General features: G+C 36.1%; 1 non-coding gene across 1 annotated transcript; it reads left to right on the plus strand.

The window, feature by feature from the left end:
• Window positions 1-522: 522 nt before the first annotated feature.
• On the plus strand, window positions 523-598 carry TRNAG-GCC (transfer RNA glycine (anticodon GCC)). The gene has a single exon. It is a non-coding gene; the product is annotated as a tRNA-Gly (tRNA).
• The last annotated feature ends 16,188 nt before the right edge of the window (window positions 599-16,786 follow it).

A 16,786-nucleotide genomic window follows, 5' to 3' on the forward strand; every position in this document is an offset into this window, starting at 1 on the left:
ACTGATATTGTTTTAGCTGCTAGGTTATGAGACTTTGTTACAGCAGCAATAGAAAACTAATGTATCCAAAAAAAATTTAATATTACCAAATGAAAAAATACACTAAAATAAAATCATCTATCTTTGTTATCTTATTCTTCTACATTCTGTGCAAAATGATAATTTTTTTAGACTGCAGACTAAAAATGGGCTTTTAAGATTGTAGTCAAATAATATTACTCTATTTCCTACACAATTCCTTGTCAATACTTAAAGGCTGCCAGGCGAAAGGTCTGACTTCCTAAAAGTTAACATCAGTTTATTCTTAAAAAGTTATGTCAATATTAATTTAAGAGGTCTTTGAACAAAGGTTAGTATTGATAAACTGATTTTTGCTCTTCTCATTCATTTAATTTAGAGAAGATTTAATATACATCAGTTTAAACTATGTATGTGAACATTTGAGCTTCCAATAGCTATCAATCATTCACAAGATGAATGTAAATGACAATTTCACAATGTATGCTTTAGATCTGCCGAAAGGCCCTGGCTGGCTGGCTCAGCGGTAGAGCGTCGGCCTGCCGTGCAGGAGTCCTGGGTTCAATTCCCGGCCAGGGCACACAGGAGAGGTGCCCATTTGCTTCTCCACCCCTCCCCCTCTCCTTCCTCTCTGTCTCTCTCTTCCCCTCCCGCAGCAAGGCTCCATTGGAGCAAAGATGGCTCGGGCACTGGGGATGGCTCTGTGGCCTCTGCCTCAGGTGCTAGAATGGCTCTGGACACAACAGAGCAACGTCCCAGAGGGGCAAAGCATCGCCCCCTGATGGGCATGCCGGGTGGATCCCGGTCGGGCACATGCAGGAGTCTGTCTGACTGCCTCCCCGTTTCCAGCTTTGGAAAAATGAAAAAAAAAAAAAGAAAAAAAGATCTGCCGAAATATGAGATTAAATCAAATGTAACCTTGGTAAATAAAAGGTTTCTATACTAAAAATAACACTAACGACTTATATGCTTTTTAATAGAATATATTTCTTTCCCAAAGCAATTATTGAAATATGTACTTACTACCAATAAATGATTTTACATTAAACTCAGTTCAATTTATGATTTTGTCATATCGAACACTTATCATCTTCATTTAAATGACTGGAATTTTTATCCATACATATTCTCCAAGGTTCAATTAAATTTTTACTCCCAAATGAAATCTGTGTTTTATGCCTACCTAAAGTAAATTCAACTCCAATGTAGTAATACTGATTTATAATGTTTAAGTATGTTACCAATAATGCCTCATTGCCATCATAACTTGTTTGATAATCTTATTAAAATTATTTGTAATATAACACTATTTCCTATTTTCTATGTTCAAAATGTATTAAGAGATAAAAACTGTTTTATGATGTCTGCTACTTTATTAACATCAGAGATTTTATTCCTTTTTATGAAAAGACATAGTTTCTGCCTTTAGGAGCTTGCACACCAGTGGGAGAAAATGACAATAAAACATAAACCAGTAAGAATTATATAATTCCAGGCAATTAAGAATATCATATGAAGAGATAAGAAAAGAGAAAGGTTGGAGAGATGATGTAAGTGGGCTGTTTTCTTTCTTTCTTTCTCTCTCTCTCTTTCTTTCTTTCTTTCTTTCTTTCTTTCTTTCTTTCTTTCTTTCTTTCTTCTTCTTCTTCTTCTTCTTCTTCTTCTTCTTCTTCTTCTTCTCTCTCTCTCTCTTTCTTTCATTTTCTCATGTAGATAAAATTTATTTAGAAGACACTTAATAAACATTTTGATATTTAAACCTTATTTCCCATATTTTTGCCTATCTACATTACTTCCCAAATTAACTATCAGCTAATCAGTACACACACCAAACACATTCCTACTCTGAGGATTTTTCCATGTAATTTCTCTGCCTTGTACATGTAGATTCTCAAACCCTACTCCATCTTGTATTCAAATTCTTTCCATGCTATCAGAGTCAAATCAAAGGCAATCTCATTTCATAAAGCATCCCCCTGTGTAAGGGAAGCAATCATTCAGCCCTTTTAGCTATCAAATAACTTTACAATTTTATACCACATTTGTGATCCACTTTGGACTTTTTCTTATAACCTCTGTCTTCACATTTCTCATAATATACTATAATATTCATCAGGGTAGAGTCTCCCAAATTGCATAGTGTATTACACTGCATAAAATTGTCACACAGAATGGGTAAGAATATTCAGGCTAGATGATTTGTGTAGTTCTTTATAAAAATATCTTTAATATTCATAGATAAATGTAACTTTAATATATAGAGAATTGTAACTATGAGTTATTAAACTCTTTATTTCCAGGACAGAGAGGATTCTGTCTCATGCCATGTATGTAATTATCTTCATTAAAAAAAAACAAAAAACAAAACAAAAAAAACAAAACAGGCCCTGGCCAGTTGGCTTAATGGTAGAGCATCAGCCCAGCATGTAGATGTCCTGAGTTTGATTCTGGTCAGGGAATACAAGAGAAGCAACCATCTGCTTCTCCTGCCCTCCTTCCCCCCTTCTCTCTCTCTCTCTCTCTCTCTCTCTCTCTCTCTCTCTCTCTCTCTCTCTCTCTCTCCCTCTTCTCTTCCCTCAGCCATAGCTCGATTGGTTGCAGTTCATTGGCCTCAGGCACTGAGGATGACTCTATGGAGCCTTAGGCTTGGGCACTAAAAATAACCGGGTTACGAGCATGGCCCCAGATGGGCAGAACATCAGTCCCAGATGGGGGTGCCAGGTGGATCCTGGTTAGGGCACATGCAGGAGTCTGTTTCTTGATCTTCTCTTTTTTCACATCTATTTATTATCTATATCTCTGTCCAAGTACTAATAAAACTTAGTCCAACATTCTTTGTCACCTCTCACAGATATCAGTTGGTCAGAACTAGATTATTGACTTTAGCCAAGAATAAGATGTTCTCTGATAGATTTTTTATTTCAGCTGAGAAAAACTACATCTTTGTCCCCAAAAGTTCACTGCACAAAACAAAGTAAAAACAAAACAATAAATGGTTATGATTCAAATTTGGTTGGAAAAAAATATTGGTTTTCTTTGGAACTGTGGTGTATGTGCTAGCAAATTTTTTTTTTTATTTTCACAAGTCTGTATTGATACACTAAAGGGAGATATTTTCACCACATTTATATAAATACAAACTCTCTAAAAATAGAAGACTTCTTTTTTCCTACTGCTTTTCCTTTGGAGTATATGTATTTTTTTTTTTTTTATGTTTAACAACCAAACTTCACTGCATTCAGCATTTCAATAGAACAGGCTTGTGGTTGAGAAGAGTGAATAGGCTAGTTGTTTTGTATATAATAGTCTGTGACAAATTTCTCCATCTTCTCAGCCATTTTTGCCACAGTAGCACATGGGAATGTGGTCTCAGAAGAAAACTTTCCACTGTCCCCTCTAATACATTCCAGGTTTATTTCTAATAATCTAGTGCCCATTAAAATCTAGCACAGCAAATTGATAACTTTACACATCCATAACAATATTTCTTTTCCAAAAATTCTGTAAATATCTCTAACACTATCAATTTTAGGTAGTGTGAGCATTTCTTTAAAAGTAGACAAATGAGATAGCACTAAATCACCTCCCTGTGATCTGATAAATGATTTTTAGGTTTAGGCTAAATTTATTTTCATTGGAGTTTTTCTTATAGGCCATAAGACCTACTTCTTAGAAGAAATACAGAACTACCCATGGCAATCAGAGACATGGATATTCTCTCCAGGTCTCAAGCTATGTCTATTATTAGTCAATATCAAGTAAAACTGTAGTATACAGTAGAGAAAAAAGAAAATTTAGTGCTTTATTGCTGAACAAATACATGATAGAGTTTTGTAAATATCCCATTTACTAGTATTATTCTTATCCACTGAAACCTGAAATGAGAAAGTATTTTATTCCATTAGTGTCACCATCACTATTAATAGATTTCATTCATACATAAAAAGCATTATTCTTCACTGCTATGTCCCAGGAGCGACGTTATAAGCAAAGAATATAACATCAAATATGTAATATCTTTGCTTTCCAGAATCTGCAGGTCTGATGAGAAAGGTAGTAGTATAAGTAAATAACTGCTAAAAGAGGATAAATGCCATCTTAGAAACTTGTACAAGGTTTATGGGAGGAAAAGGAAGTGAAATAAGGAGGAGACAGATAGCAGATGACTCTTTTCTTACAGGACTACCAGCCAGTTTAGATTAAGACCTCACCCTTATGACCTCACTTAACCTATGTTATCTTCTGATGGGCCCTATCTCCAAATACAGTCACATTGTATGTGTATGTGTGTGTGTGCTCTGTTACTGGGGAAAGAAAAAAGAAAAGCAGGAAGGCAATACAGAACACAAATTTTAGAAATATCCAAGCAAGGTGTGACCACACTAGACTTTCTTTCTATCCATGTGAGCATCACTGGTCACTTCTAAAGTCCCCATGTCTCTGTAACTAGTTGGGATAAAAAGGAAGTCATATTAGGCACAGATGAAACACATTATCATTTGAGTTAGATCTCACCCCAATTATATCCAAAATTTTATTGCTATATTCTAGAAAAGCACTAGAGAACAGAATTTAGCAGTTTTTCTAATTGGCAAGCTTTTCTAATTCTGCTGTGAAGAATGATATCCTGATATAGGAATTGAAGAATTCGAGTTGAAAGCCTGTATGTATTAATTCTCTGGAAGTGTTTCTATGATTTTTAATATTAAAAGCATATTTTTATTAATAAAATGTTAATTTTATGAAAGATGGATTTTTATATCTTTTTTTTTCCCTGAAGTGAGAAGCAGGGAGTTAGAGAGACAGACTCCCTCATGCACCCGACCAGGGATCCACCCAGCAAGCCCACTAGGGGGCGATGCTCGGCCCGTCGCAACATTGCTCCATTGCAACTGCCTGATTGGAAGCCATGGAGCCATCCTCAGTGTCTGGGCCAATTTTACTCCAATGGAGCCTTGGCTGCGGGAGGGGATGAGAGAGATAGAGAGAAAGGAGAGAGGGAAGGGTGGAGAAGCAGATAGTTGCTTCTCCTGTGTGCCCTGGTCAGGAATCAAACCCAAGACTTTCACACACCAGACCAATGCTCTACCATTGAGCCAGCCGGCCAGGGCAGATTATTTTATCTTTAAAAAATGAATAATCATTAATGAAAATTCAACTTATTTCTCAAAAAAGAAAGGGAAGTAAAACAAGAAATACATATTATATCAGTAGTTAAAAATAATTTCTAGTTTACACTGAAATCAATCTATTCTCAATGTGATTATTTTTAAATAATGAATTTCAATATTAAATTATGCAATGCTCTTTAAACATGGGGCAAAAATTTATTTCTTATCAAGCTACGTGCTGTTATTTTAAAACCTCAGGTGGCTCTTTTTCAATATAAAATGCACTATGCTATTGAGATAAGGATTAGAAAGGCATTTATTTGGGTCCAATTGATTTTCACTTTGGAGTAGCCAGACAATATCTTGTCCACATGTGAAAACGAATAGTTAAAATGTAAGTCCTGTGACCATTCAAAATGAAAGTGATATCAGAAGAATATCAGAAAAATAAATTTTTATTTATACTAACAGAACACTTTGTTATTTTTTTATTGTAGAGTTTAATATATTATATTTTATTTATCCTAATTTTTTATTCTTTTAACTTGATGTTGTTTAAGAGCAGATAGAATTTTAATTCAGCATTTTGTATGATCCCAGCTAGGCATACTATAGGTTCTTAATTCTTGGTTGAAAAATGAACAGAAACCCATTCTAAAATTTTGCTAAGGTCTTTTTTCCCTCTTACTCATGTGGAATGTATAATATATTTGGAGTATAATAAAAATCATTTTGTCTAACTTTAATAAAATACTTTCAAATTAAATCTAAGCCATAGGAGGAATTGGAAGGTTCAGTATTTATCTGCTTTTCTCTTCCTGCTTTGTTGTGAAGATCAGTGTCATTCTTGATTCATAGGACCTCTTTTTAATTACTTTCTGTGGTACATCCCTAACACTTTGGTTTTCAAGTAATTTTTTTGCTGAAAGTTATTACTTTAGATATCAATTGCTGTTTTAATAATAGCCCTTATTAGAGCCAGGCTAAGGATGGCAAGGTACAGTAGAAAGCATGTTCATCAACAAAGATTTCATGTCTACCACCTTCCCCACACCAACAACACTTGTTTCTACCTCTCAGAGCTCATGAATGCTCCAAGTGATCCATATTTGTAGGGAGACTAAAAAAGGCTGCATCTTGCAGATTCAAACCTATAATGCCCACCTTCCAGATTTTTGCCAGAGTGATCCTATTATTTACTTACTTCTCTTTTCCTGATGGATATTTGAATTTCTAGGTTCCTCCCTTGACTGTCTTACCTGAAGAATATTCCAGTCATTTCCTGTTTATCTCTGCTCCATCATCATCAATGTAAAAATACAGCAATTGAGGAGAGATATGTGTGATATCATCTGTGTGAATATGCATCCAACATATCACGGGAGGAAATCATTGAGACCACTGTTTTATTTTCTCGTGGCTGAAAGGAATACTATTATTGCGTTTGTCTTTGTGAAACTCATGAATGGATTTTCAATTTTCCACACCAGAGCTTTATATAGAATTTTCTAATCACAGGATATTGCAACCACAAGAATCTTGCCATTTTCATCTGCTGAACTGACTTCATACAGTGCATCTTTTGTGAAAGTGGGGAAGATAAAAGTAGGACTGTATTGACTGACACAGGGATCCCCAAGATGTTATTTTGCATCTTTGTTTGGACTTTCCTTGACTCCCCATTGATCAGTATCCTGTCAGTTTAAATAAAATGTCTTTTCTGGATATTTTTACATTTGAAGGAAATTGAGGCCCAGTGAGATGCACTTAGTAACAGAACTGAGACTACATATAAGGTCTTCTAAATATATATGTCTAATGTACAATCTCTAAATGTTCATTTAAAGATATTAACTTTTAATCCAATGTCATTGTTCTGAATATTCATTTTCGATTTATTCTTCCTTGTCCTCTCAAGCAACATGATTGCTAACAATATTGGAAAATGCTGTCATTTAGTGCCTTATTTATTTATTTATTTATTTATTTATTTATTTATTTTTGACAGAGATAGAGAGTCAGAGAGAGGACAGCCAGGCACAGAGAGACAGGAAGGGAGAGAGATGAGAAGCATTTATTTTTTGTCACAGCTCTTCGTTGCAGCTCCTTAGTAGTTCATTGATTGCTTTCTCATATATGCCTTGACTGGAGGTGGGGGGCGGGGGCAGGCTACAGCAGAGCTAGTGACCCTTTGCTCAAGCCAGTGTGACCCTGCGCTCAAGCTGGTGAGCCTGTGCTCAAGTCGATGACCTCAGAATTTCGAACAGACCTGGGTCCTCCTCATCCCAATCCAACATTCCATCTATTGCACCACCGACTGGTCAGGCTTAGTGCCTAATTTTTGTCTGATGGGATACCCTAAAAATATTGTACATCAATAAAGAGTCAGGTATGGGCCTGACAATAGTACATTAACTTACATATGTGGAGTACTCTGAACTTAAAACAAAACCTTTACATCACCTTTCTTTTCATAGTTCTGAGAATCTGGTATAACTGTGCCTACTTTAAAGGTTAAAAAAAGAATCTTAAAATCATACATTTTGTAAGTAGCATATTTAGACTCAGACTCAGAAATGATGCAATTAACCCCACTATTCTTCCCAGTATACCACATTAGACCAGAGCCTCTCTTCTCTTTTTTCACATGCACAAATATGCACTCACACAGAGCAATGGGACTTCCTAGAAACTTTCCCTCTATTCCATTAAGCTCATGAAATCAAGTTCCATGTGTGCACAATGAACAAGTTCTGGCTACCGGCTGCACAACATTGTGCCTATAGTTAACAACACTGGAATGGGCACTTAAAAATTTAAGAAGTTTTTGTTAAATCTGTTAATCTCATGTTGAGTCCTCACCATAATAAATACAAAAATCGGAAAAAATAAAGAATATCCACTACTTTTCTTAATACACGTCCTATGGAAATACAGCCTATGAATAAAGATTGTGTCTTTAATTAAAAAGCAATATAAACTTTCATTGTTTTTATGCATTATGTCCTCATTTCAAACAGTAACCCTATATTGATACCGATATCTGGGGAATTTCTTAACTTGTTTTCTTTAAGTTTACTTCTATTCTGAATATAGTTAATTAAGTGACTACAGGCTTGTCAGCAGAAAAAAATTGACTGAACCATTTATATTGACCTTATAAGTAATCACTTATTTTTAATTATAATAATTAAAACAATTTTTATGGAATCAGAAGTATGTGTAATTCCTCTTTATACGTCTGTCATCCCCACATAATTTCAATAACCAAAAATATATATGCTATAGAAAGGAGAAATTGGTAGTCTTTTTTTACTATAGCATTTAATAATAGTCTTACTTTAAATGCCATTATTCTACCATGATTTTAGAAGTAATCTGTCCTGTGACTGACAAAATTAGCCAGACATAAAGTGACTGGGATAATTACATGAATGACCTTATTAGGAAATAAAATAGACAGAAAATTTAAAGAATAAAATCTATTTCATTTGTGATGTGGAAACTGGTATAACATTTGTCTCAATTCATTTCCATTTAAAAGGGGTAAGTGAATATTATTTAGTTTAAGTAAATAGCTATAAACAATAAGGAAAATTAGAGTTTTGACTTAAAGCTGAATAGAGGTGGTTAGAAGAAAAATAACATGACTTAGAAACTGTTTATTATTCAAGTCGTTTGGGAGAAAGGTAATTGATATGGATAGCCATTCTTTAGGTTAAATTTAATGCTCACAGGGCAGCTTTACTCAGAAAAAGACTAACATGGTTTCAAGAATTCTGGAAAGGTGTGATGACCTCCATATTGTCTCTCTGGTATCTGACCCATAACATTCACACTTCAAGAACTTTGCAAAATGCAAATGCCCTTCTGATAGTCCTCCATGATGTGACCAGTCAGGTGATACCTACTGTGTATGAAGAGATATTACAATAGACTTTAAAAAGCAGGAAGACAAGAATTAGATTTCAAAGTGGGATTAAGGAATATTGACTTCACCAAAAATACCACTAGATTTCCTAAATTCTGCCTAAAATGGAAGCTGGTCTGTATAATAGAACACCTTTCTCTTAGCTTAATAAACTTATATTCAACCTAATTACCCATTAGAAGATATATATAGGATGCCTTCCAATAAAGCTGTAAGATGTAATGATTTAACACACTCAAACACTTGCTTGGATTTTCTACTTTAATGTCACACTCGAGTTTTCTCAAGCAACTCATCTAGTCACCCTCTCTCTTTAAAACCTCCTCCAACTCTTTTTCCTTGATCTGACATGATTTGTAATTAGTGTTGATATAATTATTTTGCTTTTTTTTTTATAAAAACTAAGTTTTTGCCAACTTCATTTCCCATTTTGATTCAAAATTGAAAATGGTCTTTTTTTTTCCTGTGCAATATTTGTTCTTTTTATTAAGTGCATTTGCTGCCATGGTTAATAAAATTTTACAGTTTTAATACATAATCTTTAAATTGCATTGTGTGCCCAATGCAATCTGACCCAAAGCCAGATCATCTTCTGTCAGTATATATTTGACCCATTTACCCTTTACTACCCTCACCCCCTTTCCCTCTGGTAAACAACATACTATTGTCTGTGCCTATGAGGGTTTTTTTTCTTTGCTTAACCCCTTCACCTTTTCCACCCAGTTCCACAACACTCCTCCCCTCTGACACATGGCAGTCTGTTCTCTGCCTATGAGTCTATTTATATATATATATATATATACCTGTAGTTTTAATTTTATAAAAGTCATTGTTGTGTTTTTCTTTGACATTATTAATCCTTAAACTCTACTTAGATATTAGATCTATATTTTTTGATACTAGATATATAGAAACCTATAGTTCCAGTTTGCCTATTTTTGACTTATTCTTTATATTTAGCTTTTCTAAATTACTTTATTTTGCATGAATTTTGAATATCATATATATATTATATATATAATTTATATTGTTCATTAGATTTCACATATAAGTGAAATCATATGGTACTTAACTTTCTCTAACTGGCTATTTCACTTAGCATAATTCTCTCCAGGTCCATCTAAGATTTTATTCTTTTTATGGCTGAGTTGTATTCAATTGTGTAAATGTACCATAGCTTTTTTATCCACTCATCTACTTATAGACACTTGGGCTCTTTCCAAATCTTGGCTATTGTACATAACTTTGCTATAAACATAGGGGTGCCTATATTCTTTCAAATTAGTGTTTTCAATCTCCTATTATTAGTGACTTTCATTTTAGTCTTCTTGAATAACCTGTAGTTTTAATTTTATAAAAGTCATTGTTGTGTTTTTCTTTGACATTATTAATGCTTAAACTCTACTTAGATATTAGATCTATATATCTTTGATACTAGATATATAGAAACCTATAGTTCCAGTTTGCCTATTTTTGACTTATTCTTTATATTTAGCTTTTGTAAATTACTTTATTTTGCATTAATCTCTAATATAATAGATATATGAGGTTTATCTTGTGGAAAAAATTTAAAATAATTTTCTATTGATAATGTCCTTTACATTTATTATTACTAATATGTTTTGCCTTGAATCTATCAAAATATTTTATAATGATGTGTATTGTTAAATATGCAATGTTTTTAAATCATTAGCTTCATGTTTTTTGCTTTTAAAAATAATATAGAAAGGGTTATATTTTTGTTCTAGTTAAGATTTCTCTGTATCCTTTTTTATTATGTTTCTTTCTACAATCCAGTGGACAAGATATTTTATCTACTTTTTAACATCTATCTTTTTGTTGTACAAAAAGCATCTTGTCTTTATTTTCTTCTTTTTCTGTTCCTTCTCTTCTAGTTTTTCAGTTGTATTATTTCTACTATGACCCAACATATAACAACTATGTAATAATATTCCACTATCGTCATTCCCACCTTTATCTTATTGTAGTTCTCCAAATTTCCAATTGAGCTTTTATCAGTAAATATGACATTAAAACCTGAGATAAAATCAACACACTCTATCCCATGAGAAAAGGAAGTGAGTGTTATCTGATAGAACATTTTTGTTCCAGCAGCAGGTTTATCCAATTTTATTTCTGTCATTGTGATATATCAGTCTTTTGTTTTCTCAAATTGCACCCTTAAAACTTTGATATATATAAAAGTATGATACCTATACTTAATAATTTAAAAGTTGCTAGAGATCTTAAAAGTTCTCATCACAAGAAAAAAGTAACTATGCATGGTGAAGAATGTTAACTAGACTTGTTGCGACGATCATTTTACAATACATACAAATATTGAGTCATTATGTTGCACTCCTGAAACACCTATTTTATGTTATATGTTTATTGTACCTCAATATGCAAAACCAAAAAAAAAAGATGTACAAAAGAAAAAATGTTTAAGAGAAATCTAATTATGAAAAACATTTTTCATTTACCCGTTAAAAAACAAAGCAAAGCCTTGGTCAGTTAGCTCAGGTGGTTATAGCATCTTCCTGAAATGCCAAGGTTTTGGGTTTGATCCTGCATGAGAGCACGCATAAGAAGCAACTAATGAATGCATAACTAAGTAGAATGACAAATGCATGCTTGTCTCTCTCACCTCTTTAATCTCTTTTCTCTCTAGAAATCAATCCATAAATAATAATAATAATAAGAAGAAGAAGAAAACAGATGAACCAAAAAATAGAAAATAACCCCCTGACATGGCAAATATTTTGCTAATTACTATATAAAATCAGTTGCAATATATAATGGGGCTTAAAGTATATGTAGTACTAAAACTACATAAAAATAATGTAAAGTTCAAAAGGGTAAAGGAATTTAAAGTAGTCCAAGTTTTTATTCTTATAGAATTGATAATATGAAATGATTTTTATTGACTAATATTCAAGAATACATATTATATTTTTGGGGTAGTGGCTCTTAATGAGAGGCAATTTTGCCAGAAAGAGGTATTAGGTAATCTTTGGAAATATATTTGGATATCACAATGGGTATGTCCAAATAAGGATGCAATAGGCACATAGTGAGTAGAACCCACTGGTGCTGCTAATCATTCTATAAAACAAAAGAGTTTCCATAACCAAGAATTATTCAGATCAAAATATCAACAGTGCCAAGACAGAAAAAGTCTGCTCTAGGACAACTACTAAATTAAAATAAAAAAAGGATAAATTACAAATGCATAGATAGACATAATAAAATATGTGATTAATACAAATATGACAGAATAAAAGAGAAACACAACACAGGTAGGTTAAAAAGAAAAATGAGAAGATGATAGACATAAACATAACTATATCAGTAATTAATATGTAGGTAGACTGACTAATCAAAATTAAAAACAAACAAACAAGATTTGAGACGAGGTAACCAAAAATAAATATATACATAAAGCAAAGCACACTCAAAATATAAAAATTGAGAAAAAATGAACATAAATGAATAGAAAAAAGTCATATGATATAAACACTGACCAAAGGATTTTTTTTTAGCTGTACAAATTGAGACACAGCAAATTTTAAGGCAAACAAAATTGATAGAAAAAAATAAATATTTCATAATGATAAGATCACTAATCCAGCAGGAAAATATCACAATCTTAAATCTATAAGTTTATAATAAATAGATTCAGAAGATATTAATCATAACTTGTCAGAACTCAAAGGAAAAATAAATGAATCTAAAGTAGTATGAGATATTAATGCACAATCCTCAACAGAAACAAAAATAGTTTGTCAAGTTTATAAAAAGTCAGATTAACTCAGTTAATTTGACCTAATTTACAAGTATACAAAATTGTATTCAATGTAAAGAATGCAAATAAGTTTCAAGGTTGTTATTTTTTGTTTTGTATTTTTCTGAAGCTGGAAACGGGGAGGCAGTCAGACAGACTCCCGCATGCGCCCAACTGGGATCCACCCGGCACGCCCACCAGGGGGCGATGCTCTGCCCATCTCGGGCATCGCTCTGTGACAACCAGAGCCATTCTAGGGCCTGAGGCAGAGGCCACAAAGCCATCCTCAGTGCCTGGGCCAACTTTGCTCCAATGGAGCCTTGGCTGTGGGAGAGGAAGAGAGAGACAGAGAGGAAAGAGAGGGGGAGGGGTGGAGAAGCAAATGGGCGCTTCTCCTGTGTGCCCTGGCCAGGAATCGAACCCAGGACTTCCACACGCCAGGCCGATGCTCTACCACTGAGCCAAGAAGCCAGGGCAAAGTTTCAAGTTTTAATAGATTGTTTACCAAAGTCAAATGCTGACTAATAAATTCTCAAAGAATATAAAAGTTTGTAATCATTTAAAAGTTATTCTTTGACCAGGAACAAATTAAACAAGACATTGATAATAAAAAACATAAAAGAAACCTCCTATTTTATAGATAATAAACAATGCACTTTTATATAGTCCAAGGAGCAAACAAAAATTTATGATGGAAATTACTAAAAAATATTTTGAATTGATTGATTATTGCATACATAGTAAAACTGATAGCTTTTTTTTTTTTTTTTTTTTTTTTTTTTTTTGTATTTTTCTGAAGCTGGAAACGGGGAGAGACAGTCAGACAGACTCCCGCATGCCCACCAGGGGCGACACTCTGCCCACCAGGGGGCGATGCTCTGCCCCTCCGGGGCGTCGCTATGCCGCGACCAGAGCCACTCTAGTGCCTGGGGCAGAGGCCAAGGAGCCATCCCCAGTGCCCGGGCCATCTTTGCTCCAATGGAGCCTCGCTGCAAGAGGGGAAGAGAGAGACAGAGAGGAAGGAGGGGGGGTGGTGGAGAAGCAAATGGGCACTTCTCCTGTGTGCCCTGGCCGGGAATCGAACCCGGGTCCCCCACACGCCAGGCCAATGCTCTACCGCTGAGCCAACCAGCCAGGGCCAAACTTATAGCTTTTAAACTTATACTAATAATCTTTTTTTTTATCTGAGTTCTTATATAGATGTTAAATTTGTGCAAAATCATTATGCTTTGTATTCATGATCTGTGTACTTTTCTGTAGCTATATTATATTCTAATAAAAAGCTACTAAATTAATCTATGCGGCCTCTAATGTCAGTTACTTTTGAAAGGTCGACCGAAGGAGGAATACACCCAAGTTCAGGCAAGAAAACTTTATTGAGGGGTTATTTGCTGGGATGACCTCTAAGGCCGAGGTCAGCAGCATTCTCTCTAACATGCAGGGTTAAACAGGGAGCCATTGGTTGGCTGGGGAGGTGCTAACAACCCTTAGAGAAATGGGGAAAATGCAGTTTTAGCCATTGACATAAGCTTTACCTGTAAGGGGGTTAAGGAAAGTCCCATATCTATGTAAGTTAGTCAATCCAGATGTCTGGGGTGGTGATCCAGATCGTCTTGTTTGTTAGAATTTTTTTCATGCACTAAGGGAGGAGGGGGTTAGGAACCCTGGCTGCAACCCAGTCGTTCCAGCCTTGTGTTATATGGTTCAGAGGTGGCTATGATTTTTCTGTAGCTGCTTCCTGCTGACCAGGGGCGGTGAGTCAAAAAGGGGGCGGCTGGTTGCAGGTTGCGGTGGCGAAGTGGGAATCTTTTGGTTGGAGCATCAGGAGTTCCTGGACCGTTTGGTTAGTACAGGCCTTCAGGCGGTTCTGGAGGAAGTTAGAGAATAGACACAGGAGACAGGGTCCAAATGCTAAAATGACAAATATGAGAGTGAGTGGACCGATAAATGACAGTAGCCAAGACACCCAGGTTGGGCGGAGCCACTGATTCCAAGACCCCGCTTGCCTTTCACTGGTTTGTTCAGCCCGCTCCTTTAATTTTGTTGCTGCGTCTCTAACTAGCCCTGCCTGGTTGAGGTAAAAGCAACACTGTTCCTCTAGAAAGACACAAATACCTCCTTTTGCCACCCTTAAGAGGTCCAGGCCTCGGCGATTGTGTAGTGTGTCGGCAGCTAGGCAGTCGAGTTGATCCTGGAGTCTTACTAGAGTGGAGGCAATTTCCTCTAGAGAGTTTTGGAGGTCTTCAGAGAAAGAGTGAAAATAATACAGGGAGGTGGCCAGTCCCCCCACCCCCAGGCCTACTCCTGTAGAGATTCCTAAGGCAGCTAGGAGAGGGATTACCTGTGTTGCTTGTTTGCTCCTTTGGCTAATAGAGTACTAGGAACTGGAAGAGGCTCATGGAGTGGAAATAGGTTGATGTTTGGGGTGAGATAGACTAGGGTACAGATTCCTGTCCAATTAGTTGGGAGGCACATATAGACGTTGACTCTACACATATAGAAAGCCCCTGACTGGGTGACACAGGCTGAGAGGTGAATAGAGAATAGATGGACAAGGAGTTGTTTCTTTCTTTCCGTTTCTGAGCTTTAGACAGTCAGAGTGGAGGAAAGTGCAGCCCCAACAAGGGGGGTGATATGAGTAGAGGATTTTTTTTGAGCATTGTAATCTTATTGGGGAGGAAGTAGTGAGCCACGGATAGAGCTGGTTGCTGGGATAGGAGCACTTGTGTTGTGAGGCTGTGAGAGTAGGAGGTGCCGTGAAGCAGGTGGGATTAGCAAATAAACCGTTTGCTTCTGGAGATACTTGATAGTTAACCAGGCTGTTTTGATGGTCTCTGGGAAATTGTATGTTTACCGTGATGTTGCAGAGTTCAGAGGGAAGATGGCCTACTGGGACGATACCTTGAGCAGTGAAGCAGAGGGGAGCAAGTGAAAGGAGAGCGGTATTAAAAGTGGTTCTTGAGCAGGAGGGGCTTGGGGTTTTAGTTTCTCAAGCTGGGAGTAATAGGTTTGATATAGCTTGTTTGCTCGGTTGGTAGCTGAAATGGCATAGTTCCCTATAAGAGTGTTGGCTCTCTCAAAGAAGGTAGCTCCCTTTTGGATTTTGTACATGAGAGTGGTTTGAAGAAGATGGGTGGCGTTATTTGGAATAGGGAGGGCGGAGTAGGCTGAGGAGGACATAGATAGGCACATCTAGCAGTCAGCGGCATAGGAGGAATTAGTCTTAATTAAAAAATCTTGAGTAAGGTTAAGAGAGTGTTCTATATAATTATATATTAGGACTCTAAAAGGGAGGGGATGGAGGCAGGACATCCCCCTAGGAGCATATTCAGAAGAAAAAGTAAAGTGTGAGTTGTAGTCTTTGCTGGAAAGGCATGGCTACTCACAACTCTGGTCCTTCTTCCTCCTCAGGGATTCTGGTGAGCTTGACTTTGGTGGGTTGCAGGGGGGAACAAGTATACTGTGGCAGTGAATTAGGTAGGATGGAAAGACTTGTGAATGCAGGCTGAGGTGAAGCTTATGTCTTCTCTAACCTGAAGAGATGGAACCAGGGGGCGTTTCCCTGGAGTTTTGCAGCCATGGGGATGGTGAGGAGGTAAGGGTAGGTCTGTAATAAAGGTTGGAGTGTCTGGCTGGCTGAAGACAAGCAACAAGGCTGACTCCAAGGTCGGGAGATGGAAGGAGAGAGATGTTCTAAATTTAGAGAGTAAGTCTCTGCCTAAAATAGGCATCTGGGCAGGAGGAGAAAGGAGTGTGAAGGAGACACCAAGTATTAGACAAGGCAGTGGATACACGGCAAGTGAGGAGAAAATAAGACCATTAACACTCACAACAGAGATCTTCGAGGAATGAGCAGGACCCAATATTTTGGGTAGGGCAGAGTAAGTGGCCCCCATGTCTATAAGAAATGAGATTGGGCCTGACCAGGTGGTGATGCAGTAG

This window comes from Saccopteryx bilineata, chromosome 2, assembly GCF_036850765.1.
Source record: "Saccopteryx bilineata isolate mSacBil1 chromosome 2, mSacBil1_pri_phased_curated, whole genome shotgun sequence".
NCBI classification, from domain to species: domain Eukaryota; kingdom Metazoa; phylum Chordata; class Mammalia; order Chiroptera; family Emballonuridae; genus Saccopteryx; species Saccopteryx bilineata.